The sequence below is a fragment of the Maniola hyperantus genome, chromosome 19 (genome assembly GCF_902806685.2).
Source record: "Maniola hyperantus chromosome 19, iAphHyp1.2, whole genome shotgun sequence".
NCBI lineage: Eukaryota > Metazoa > Arthropoda > Insecta > Lepidoptera > Nymphalidae > Maniola > Maniola hyperantus.
The window spans coordinates 12,757,699-12,768,949 of record NC_048554.1 but is presented as its reverse complement, the minus strand read 5'-3'; the positions used below and the strand labels follow the sequence as shown (position 1 = coordinate 12,768,949).

Below are 11,251 nucleotides of genomic sequence, written 5' to 3'. Positions count from 1 at the left end.
ACCATCAGGTCTCTTGCCATCGCCACGTGCCAAACCAATAGGTTCTAGTACAGCTGGCACATGGGCGGTGGCAAGGGACCTCCGGATGATGTCGTTAAGGGTACTATGGCGGGAGAAGCGACCAGCGCTTCTCGAACAGGAGAGCCCATGGTGGCCGAAGGCGTCAACGCAGTCACCGCAGTGGCAACGGTGAGGCTGGTTTATTGTGGCGCCAAGCCTAAGACCAATCAATTTCTTTTTTTTTTTAGATTTAAGTTTATTAATAGTTTATTTGTTTCCATCTTCAAGTAATTATTAAATATTAAGAGATATAATCAATAACCATATTATAAATTCAAAAGTGTGTTTGTTTGTTGGTTTATTGGATTGTTGGTTTGTCCTTCAATCACGTCGCAACGAATTGATTTTTTGCATTGGTGGTAGTCGAAAGGGGATTCGATCCGAGCACGCACACACACGAGTAGATATAGGGATATCTATTCATGTAACGCACCTCTAGCTTTTCGGAGCTATGTGTGTTTTGACTTTTAAGCTAATTTGTACTTAATTAAGTAGGTATCAGTTACTTAACGGTGACGGGTGATAGAAAACATTGTATTTAGTACCTAAGGAAACCAGCCCCTCGATCGCGGGAAACCTGCATCAATCATTATTACAATCTCAATTATTGTTCTGATTGGCTGAATTAATGCGATTCTTGTTGCAACAATGCATTGTAGCCAATAGTGAGCGAGCGTCAACCAATCAGAGGCGATTGCGATCGTGACATTGTAGCTGTCATTCTCCCGCAATCACGCAGCAGCACACCTAATTGCCTCCATAGTCAAAGATATCTGAAGTCTGCTAATCCGCACTTGGCCAACAAAAATAAAGAGTCGCTATGTAAGTACAATTTTATCAATAAGCACTTGGTGAAATTACGTGAAAGTAGTGTATTGGAGCTAAAGTACCCTTCTCTGTATTTAAACCTGATCTTGGACTTGAAGTCATTATGAGACCTGCAGACTGCAGTAAAAATAAAATACACCTCACACTTTCACTTTCGCCTTCCTGCCTTTTGACGAAAATAACGAATATTGAGAAAAAGAATACGATCAATTATTTCTACATAATATAGAATTGTTTAGTTTTGAAAATCCGAGGTAGAAACTTGATAAAAGCTGTGTAATCTACACTAATATTATAAAGAGGAAAACTTTGTTTGTTTGTTTGTTTGTTTGTTTGTACTGAATAGGCTCAAAAACTACTGGACCGATTTTAAAAATTCTTTCACCATTCGAAAGCTACATTATACACGAGTAACATAGGCTATATTTTATTTTGGAAAAAAATAGGGTTCCGTAAGATATTTGGGTTTTTCGGACACAAGGTGTAAAAAATCAACCAGAAAAGTTACTTATTTTGCGTACGCTGCCTAAACTATAAAAGATAGAACCATAAAATGTTCTAATTAATTGTAGATCTTATAAATATCTACAAAAAAGTCCGCGACACACTATACCCATCTATGTCGAGTGAGGCACAGCAACCATTTTTTTATTTAAAAATCTTGAAATTTTTTTGGACTACATTTAAACGCGTTTATTTTACTCATGCTATTAATCCTTATCAAAATAAATGATTTCAACACTAAGAACAGTTTATGGAGATAATATTTGGTCTTTGAATGATTAAAATTGGACGTTTGGTTTTGAAGTTATGGCGAAATTAAAATATTACGATTTCTGCTGCACGGCCCGTTGTCTACACTAATCTACACTAATATTATAAAGAGGAAAACTTTGTTTGTTTGTTTGTTTGTTTGTTTGTTTGTACTGAATAGGCTCAAAAACTACTGGACCGATTTTAAAAATTCTTTCACCATTCGAAAGCTACATTATCCACGAGTAACATAGGCTATATTTTATTTTGGAAAAAAATAGGGTTCCGTAAGATATTTGGGTTTTTCGGACACAAGGTGTAAAAAAAAAACCAGAAAAGTTACTTATTTTGCGTACGCTGCCTAAACTATAAAAGATAGAACCATAAAATGTTCTAATTAATTGTAGATCTTATAAATATCTACAAAAAAGTCCGCGACACACTATACCCATCTATGTCGAGTGAGGCACAGCAACCATTTTTTTATTTAAAAATCTTGAATTTTTTTTGGACTACATTTAAACGCGTTTATTTTACTCATGCTATTAATCCTTATCAAAATAAATGATTTCATCACTAAGAACAGTTTATGGAGATAATATTTGGTCTTTGAATGATTAAAATTGGACGTTTGGTTTTGAAGTTATGGCGAAATTAAAATATTACGATTTCTGCTGCACGGCCCGATGTCGTTAAGTTTGTTTGTAGGGGGTAATCTTTAGAACTACTGAACCGATTTTAAAAATTCTTTCACCAGTAGAAAGCTACATTATTCCTGAGTGACATAGGCTATACGGGATCTTTAAAAACCTAAATCTACGCGGGCGAAGCCGCGGGGATCAGCTAGTATTATATAAAGAGGTAATGTCGTTAAGTTTGTTTGTAGGGGGTAATCTTTAGAACTACTGAACCGATTTTAAAAATTCTTTCACCAGTAGAAAGCTACATTATTCCTGAGTGACATAGGCTATACGGGATCTTTAAAAACCTAAATCTACGCGGGCGAAGCCGCGGGGATCAGCTATAATAATATATCTAACACGCTCTAAGTATACTTACTTTCGTTATATACCTACAGGTTGTTACCAGAACGCTAGCAAAAACTTAGAGTTATTGTTATACTATATAGGTAAACACATTCCAATAGGCATTTGCCTCATTTTGTAGTTTTAGTGATTTTTCAAACCCGCAAGGTATACCTTGCGGGTTTGAACCCAGTTTAGAACGCTATAACGTTCAAAACTGGGGTCAATGCTCCACCTATGATGTGGCATTGATTCCGAATGGCCTACTTATGCAACATTCGTTGACCTCCAGCGTCAGTCGATGTTTTATTTGTAATATATCATGAACTTTTACAAAATATAGGATATTTTTCATTTATTTTTCGCATTGTTTTTTGAGGTATCCTATCAGTAATAATCAGTAGGTACTATCACCTGTCTTTGTTTTTGCTAGCGATCTAGATACACCCTGTATATAGGCGTTTTAACTGAAAATCTGGTTCATTTTTCTCGCAACGGATCAGCCTGGCTGTCCAGTGCGCAGCTGTCTATGCAGCCAGTATTATTGGCACCATTACGTATTTTTAAAAAAAAGATTAAGTGTAAGAAAATATAAATTCAACCATAAATTAATCGCCAAAGCAACAACATGCGACAATACGGCATGCTACAAGAGGGTAATTTTGCGGCCAAGTATCCTATTGGAATATAACGATACGACAGACGACCATTTTTGTGTTTTGGCACGCTTTTATGTCGCACTGTGTTGCTCTGGCGTAAAACAGCCTCAAGGCTACGGTGTATCTACATTGTGTTAGCATAAAATTGCACATGGAAGTAGTATTGATTCGATGTATCGATGTATGTATCGATGTATCGATGTATGTAACGATGTATCGATGTATGTATCGATGTATGTATCGATGTATCGATGAAATGAAGTAGTTAGCATATGGATCACGTAGCGACCGACTTGTGAGATGCAGTGTCTCTTCTATTTGACGCCTTTATACCGCACGTCTACGACACGATTCCGATACCTGAATGTTATATTGAACAACCACGATTTAGTTCAAAACTCCTCCATCAAACATTTTTATACATAATATTGTGCTTACTTTAAAACTATTTTACATAATTACTTACTCTGTGAATTTTATTAAATTGTTTCTATACTTAGTACTTAAGTTTATCTAAATTCGCTTCTTAATCTTTGAATAAAACAAATAAAGCTTCGGGTTAAGATTAGACTTAATAACCGGGACCGATGTATCGGTAGTACCGGACGTTATTATCTCTAAAATCTAATAATAATCGTTAAGTTGAAATCTTATACTAGAAGGGCCTTGAAACTAGAGGTGACCAATTTATTTATTAACCTGTTAATTTAACACATATTAAAGTTTGTTGATTAACTGCGATACTACAACTTAACAATTTTAAATAAAAAAATATTATTAAATCAAAAATTACAAATTATTATAGTTAGGACCTATACCTACGTTCTAAGTAGCTGCAGTAGGTACTTAAGTAGGTAGCGCGAAGATTCCAGGAAATTAAATTTCGAAGGGGGCGCGCGGTGCAAAACGCGCGCGCGACGACATTATACCTACCGATTGCGACCGATTACGTCATGCGCTAAAAATACCGATGCATTGAATATGGTTAAAAATAGCAAGTCAACTAATGTTAAATAGCACCACATCGATATGATGATAAATTTAGCATATCAAATGATTTTGTTGTTCCCATCGAATACCTACGAAGTGTTAAAGGTTCGTACGCACCTGAGCGGCGCGGCGCGGCGCTTCAGCGAGCTGCACGTCGCGGCACAGAGCTTCAAAATATCATTTCTATCATTTTGTATGGCGCATATCGCACTAGAGCGGCGCGGCGCGGCGCTTCACCGCGCGTTGCCGCGCGGCACGGTTGGAGAGAATATTTTGAAGCGCAGCGAAGCGACGCGCAGTGCAGTGACGCTAGTGCGACATACCCAGCGGCGCGGCACGGCGCTTCGCGCTCGTACGCGAACGGGTATAAAAGTGACGCGCAAGTGACGCGAGGTGCCGCGTACTGAAGTTGTAGTGCGGTAGGCACCGTCGAGCGGCCTGAGGTGACGCGTTCTGCAGTCGGACTGAAGCGCCGCGCCGCGCCGCTCAGGTGCGTACGAACCTTTATAAATAAGTTAAATAATTTTGTTATTTTTGTTGATGCTTTGATTTGATACATAAATAATACAATAGTCGAAATTTTTGTTATTTCTGTTTATTACCGATACTGTTCGATTAACGATAGTGCGCGTTCATAGACTTTTTGCTAGTTTATTTTTTCGGGTAATTTGATGGTGTAGTTTATTTTGCTCACTTCGTTGTCTGTCCGTCCGTCTGTCTGTCTGTGCGTCCGTCCGTCCGTCTGTCTGTGCGTCCGTCCGTCCATCTGTCTGTGCGTCCATCCGTCCGTCTGTCTGTGCGTCCGTCCGTCCGTCTGTCTGTGCGTCCGTCTGTCTGTCTGTCTGTCTGTCAAGAAACCTACAGGGTACTTCCCATGGACCTTGAATCATGAATTTATCAGGTAGGTAGGTACCTAGGTTTTATAGCACACGCAAGGGGGAAAATTTGAAAACCGTAATTTCTGGTCACGTCATCATCATCATCATCATCATCATCAACCGATAGACGTCCACTGCTGGACATTAAATCTCTTGGAGTGACTTCCACTCCACACGTCACGGTCTTGCGGCGCCTGAATCCAGCGGCTCCCTGCGACTCGTTTGGTTACATCACCAAAAATAAATTGAAATGTATTCATGAAAGTAGTGTTTTCAATTTTCAAAGTAAGATGAAATCAAGTGGGGTAGGTATCGTGTTTTTTTTTTTTTTAGTCAGTGTTATATTTTTAACGTGTTTATTTATCAATAAATTTTAATAACAATTATTGATATTATATTATGTAAGTTTAACAGTATTTGACACCACTACTTGAAACCCGAGTCCCGACACAAAATTACTGCACCAAAACAATTAAAAATATGAAGCAAAAAAAAGAGAGAGACATGTTTAATAGATATTAATAAAATCCATTGAGTGAGACGGATATCTTACTGACTCTACTGTCTATAATAAAATTAGGAAGAGCGTTTAACCGATGTCGATTCGACCCGTGAATCGTATCGTATAAAAGCGTGCAATCTATAGAAAGTGCGATAAGCACCGGCGTTAATGCACATTTCGCTCAATATTTGACTTTCTCAAGGATCCCGTCACTTTCGAACTGTTAAGTTGTTATTTGATGGCGACAGCCGTTTAATTTGCTTGACGCTACTTACCATATTCAATTATTTATTTACCCACTCCTTACATTTGTGTAAATACTAGCTTATTACTTACTCGCGACTTCGTCCGCGTGGACTACACAAATTTCAAACCCCTATTTCACACCCTTAGGGGTTGAATTTTCAAAAATCCTTTCTTAGCGGATGCCTACATCATAATAGCTATCTGCATGCCAAATTTCAGCCCGATCCGTCCAGTAGTTTGAGCTGTGCGTTGATAGATCGGCCAGTCAGTCAGTCAGTCAGTTAGTCAGTCAGTCAGTCAGTCACCTTTTCCTTTTATATATTTAGATAGAAGATAAATGACGACCTCCCTGGTGCAATGGTGAGCGCTCTAATTGCGAGTTCGAGTTCGATTCCTGGCGGGGCAGTTTGGAAATCTATAATTTCTAAATTTTGTGCTTTGGTGGGAGGCTACCGCCGTGGCTAGTTATCACCCTTTTTTTTAAAGAATATTAGCCATATTAAATGACTAATATTCCCCTTTCCTCTCCAATTAAGCGTCAGGCTTGTGCTAGGAGTAGGTACGACAATAGTGCAACGGGCCTACCGGCAAAGCCGTGTCGCCAAGCGATTTAGCGAAACCGATAATGGGTATGGCTATAGACTGTGATAAAAACAGCCACACCTCTTCTCAAGTTAGCCCTAAAATATATTGCTAAGTACCTACCTATATCATATCGATATCAAATGAAAGAGGAGAAAATTCTGAGCTATGTGTATAAATTATATAGATAAACGAGTTAACATTATTTCAGCGTATATAAAGAAGATTACATAGTTTTAGTTAGTCGGGTTTTTAGTTTTGAACTTTAATATCTTTTTTTTTTAATTTAGAGACTATGCACTTGGCTGCAATCAGACCTGGTGGCAAGTGACGATGCAGCCTAAGATGGAGCGCGCTTGCCTAGAAGATGCGTTTTCACTCTTGACTTGAAGGTATCCATATTATAATTGGAGGGGAAAACTGATGCTGGGAGGGAGTTCCAAATCTTTTCGCTTGAAATTCGGCTAATAAATATATGAGAAACTAATAAAAGAGCGGCGATAGCATAGAGTTTCGGGAGGTCGGGGTTCGATCCCGGGCACGCACCTCTAACTTTTCGGAGTTAATAAGTGATGTGTCCGTTTGAAGCAATTAAATTATCAGGTGAAAGCCATCGTGAAAACTGCATGCCTGAGAGTTCTCCATAGTGTTCTCCATTCTCATAGGTGTGTGAAGTCTGCCAATCCGCACTAGACCGCATGGTATACTATGGCCAAACCCTTCTCATTCTGAGAGGAGACCCGCGGGGTGATTACGTTAAACGTTGCAGTAGCGACAGCAATGCGACAGTTCACTTGCTATCTCTCTTCTTCTTATTTTGCGTGGCTATTACTGTCTCTCTCTAGCCGCTGTTACGTGTGACGTTTGACAGCAATGATCGCGAGATTTACGCCTGTCGCAAGCCTGTCGCGAGATACGTAATCACCCGCCGCCGTGCTCAGTAGTGAGCCGCGATGGGTTGATGATGATGATGAATAAAAGGGTCAATGTGAAAGGCCTTATATTCTAAGAGTGGATGTAAAATAAAGCGAGCATGATATAAATCGCACTTTTAAATTAGAATTAGCGGCCTTCGCAGAAACAAGGCTCTATTTGGGATGCGCTCTGCATATGCGATGCGCGTCATAAACCATGCGTAAGTTACGTGCGAGTTTATGTTACTTGGGGTTCACGGAATATCATAATAATTAACATTTTAACTGAAAGATCTGGTGCCTAATGCATATCTAAGTAATTCTGTATGCGGATGCACGTGACTTCGTCTGCCATTTAAAAATCCCGAGGGAACTTTTAGATTTTTCGTGATAAAATCCGGCCAAGTGCGAGTCAGACTCGCACACTGAGGCGAGGGTTCCGTACCACAGTCGTATTTTTTGACATTTTGCACGATAAATCAAAAACTTCTAAGCGTAAAAAATTATAAAAATATGTTTTAGAATCTACAGGTATCGTATTAGGACGTCCTCTTTCTAATCGGAGGTCGGGAGTTCAATCCCGGGCACACACCTCTAACTTTTCGGAGCTATGTGCGTTTTAAGTAATTAAATATCACTTGCTTTAACGGTGAAGGAAAACATCGTGAGGAAACCTGAATGCGTGAGAGTTTTCCATAATGCTCAAAGGTGTGTGAAGTCTACCAATCCGCACATGGCCAGCGTGGTAAACTATGGCCAAACCCTTCTCGAGCTGGCGATGGGTTGATCATGATGATGTTGAAATTCAATCATTCGCACCATTCAACCACCACGCAGCACCACACAAATCCCAAAACACATTCGACGCACGTTTCGCCCCGACACCGACTGGTGGTGGTGCGTATTGCTTGCCTGGTGGCTGCTTTTTCCTGCATGTTTAGCAGTGGGAGGGCGGGCGGTGCATTTCGCATGCTGCATGTTGCACCATACAGATTCGAACTGTTTCAGCGGATTATAGCAAATTAAGCTTTTGGTTCATTGTATATCATGGACTTCCGCAAAGTAACGCCTGCTTCTATACAAGATGTTGAAACTGGTTTAGTATTCAAATTACGGTAAACATAAAAGAGAACTCAGCTAGTATGTACAACGACAGTACAATTAGCACAATTCAATCTAGGTAATTAAACGGCGCCTTTCGATTTTAAAGTAGCAGACTATTCGCAAAGCATGGGCCGAAGATAAACATTATATCCACCAAATACATCGCTAATTCGGGAAACGTCGTATGAATTATCAAATGAAAAATGTTTCATTAATGTAAAGTTTGTTTCGCGTAAAAATACCCCACACTATGGGGTAGTACCACTATAAGAACAAGTAATAAAAAAATTCAAAAATGCCACCATGCAAACTAAAAAATTGAAAAAGTGTTAATAGTTGCCTAGTGTTATATCTTGTAGGATGGTACGGAACCATTAGTTTTTTTTTAAAGAATATTAGCCATGGCCCTTGACTAACATTCCCCTTTCCTCTCCAATTAAGCGTGAAGCTTGTGCTAGGATTAGGTACGACAATAGTGCAACGGGCGGGGTTTGAACCGTCGACCTTTCTGTTTTCAGTCCACTGCTTTTACCCGTTGAGCTATTGAGGCTCTGTATCGTCATATCTCATGATCGAAGCCTTCAGAGCATTTCAAATTAGGACTATTCCAGGGTAGTCTGAACGCATGGTGGGCGTATTCGCAACGGGCGCCTGGCGCAGCGGCCACTGTTTTGGCGCGGCGGAGAAAACACCATTTTCATTCAAGATATCGCCGCGGGATAACGGTGCAGCGCACGCGCACCTCTCCGCTCCCACTCGCACACTTCTAATCACCCATCGTTAGACAGGGACGGAGGACATTCGGATAGACGGCCGGCACACGATTACTCGAGTGACCTACTCATCGGGTAGTTTTACTAGTTAGTAATAGCTAGGTACCTTCTCTCTCTCGACGGAATCTAATTTTTCAATCGTGCGAATTACCGAGGAAGCGATGCTAATTAGAAGCGTGTAACTTATTAACTTGATTAATGAATCAGTACCCCTTATTATAAATGCGTAAGTGTGTTTGTTGTAAAGGTTTGTCCTTCAATCACGTCGCAACGGTGCAATTAATTGACGTGAATTTTTGCATGGGTAAAGATAAAGACCTGGAGAGTGACATAGCCCATAGGGTACTTTTTATCGCGACAAATCAAAGAGTTCCCACGGGATTTTTAAAAAACCTAATTCCATGCAAACGAAGTCGCGGGCAATAGCTAGTAACGAATAAAGTAGGTAACTAAGTATTAAACAAAGCCGATGCCCGCGACTTCGTGCGCGTTGATTTAAGCTTTTTAACGTTCCATGGGAACTCTTTGATTTTTTGGGATTAAAAGGAGCCTGTGCTACTATCCATGTCTTTAACTTATACCTAGGTACCCATGCAACGTCAACGTTCTAATCTGTCCATCCAATATAATCCCTGGCGCTAGAACTTCGAGGTCGCAAGTGGCTGGAGTGTAACTCTGGCCGGTGACCCTGAGAAAGCGGCAAGCTGCCGTGCCTACGTGCAGGTGCATGAGGCCAGGGGAGTGCATCCTCCAGGATGAGTTTGACTTTGACTTTGAAATCCCACATAATATACCGATCGGGTATATTAAGATTTCCAAAAAAAAATGTCATCGATCCGTTGCGACGTGATTGAAAGATCAACCAACAAACAAACACACATCACATTTATAATAATATGAGTACTAAAGTAGGTAGTGATAGGTAAGCATATGAATCTCTTTGCTGGCAATAAACTATCAGAAATGAAATAAAGTTGAAGCTATACCTACATAGTTAATTTTCAACCAAAACTCCCCAATAAGAACGCAATACTTCAATAAAAGCTCACGACATAATACCCCACATCTGTCGATCAATCAATTACTCGCAACTCCTTAATTAACTGCAATAATTCTGACAGGACGACCGCGGCGGCGGCACTTCGTTAAACAAATAAACACAGTAAAAACAAACAAGTCGACCGGCTACTTTTCCTTTTGGTTGTTGAAATAAAATGTCAGCAAGTAAAAATAAATCTGTGGGAAGATGAAACCGGTGAACTGTAGTGTTCCCAAATGAATAAATAAATATTTGGAACTCCTCTATTCCCCTGGGACTAAATGAAAGAAGCGGTCGACACACCTACACATCTGCGATGCAATGCACTCCACGCGGTAGGACATTTTCCTGGCAGAGCAATGGAAAAACATCTAGCAGAGATCGATCCTCAAAATTGAGGAAGCGACGCAGGAAAAAGGTTCCCCTGGGACTATGGTACTCTATCTGTTTAATTTTTTTATAATATAAAGGGTATTTATTTATTTACTAGCGGATATTTGCAACCTTTCTTGCCCTCTGCATAAGGGATATGCGGGTCACCTGATGTTAAATGATTACAAGCAAGGGTGAACATTTTCGGCACCAGAATAACTGCGTTGCATGGGCAGTTCCTCTGGTTCTCAAAGATTTTTTGCATCCACCCTCTGAGTATTGCTATATCGAGAAAACACCACCACCACTTTATGATAAGTGTATCATAAAATGGAAACAGAAAATTTACTCTTGTTAATTTTGGACCCATTCTTATTTCTTAATAGGTATTGAAATCGTATCGTAGCCAGTTTCTCCAGTAACTTGTTTACTATTCCGAAATCGTATCGTCGTTATAGGAATGGATCACAATTCACAGATGGATCATGGAAGGTCCACAATTTGCATGTGCATTAAATTTTCACTA

The 11,251-nt window shown here is 39.9% G+C and overlaps 1 protein-coding gene across 1 annotated transcript in view; it reads right to left on the bottom strand.

The window, feature by feature from the left end:
* LOC117991065 (potassium voltage-gated channel protein Shaw-like) overlaps positions 1-11,251 on the bottom strand; it is a 408,219-nt gene that overhangs the window by 42,869 nt on the left and 354,099 nt on the right. The gene's annotated exons all lie outside the window — the stretch shown is intronic.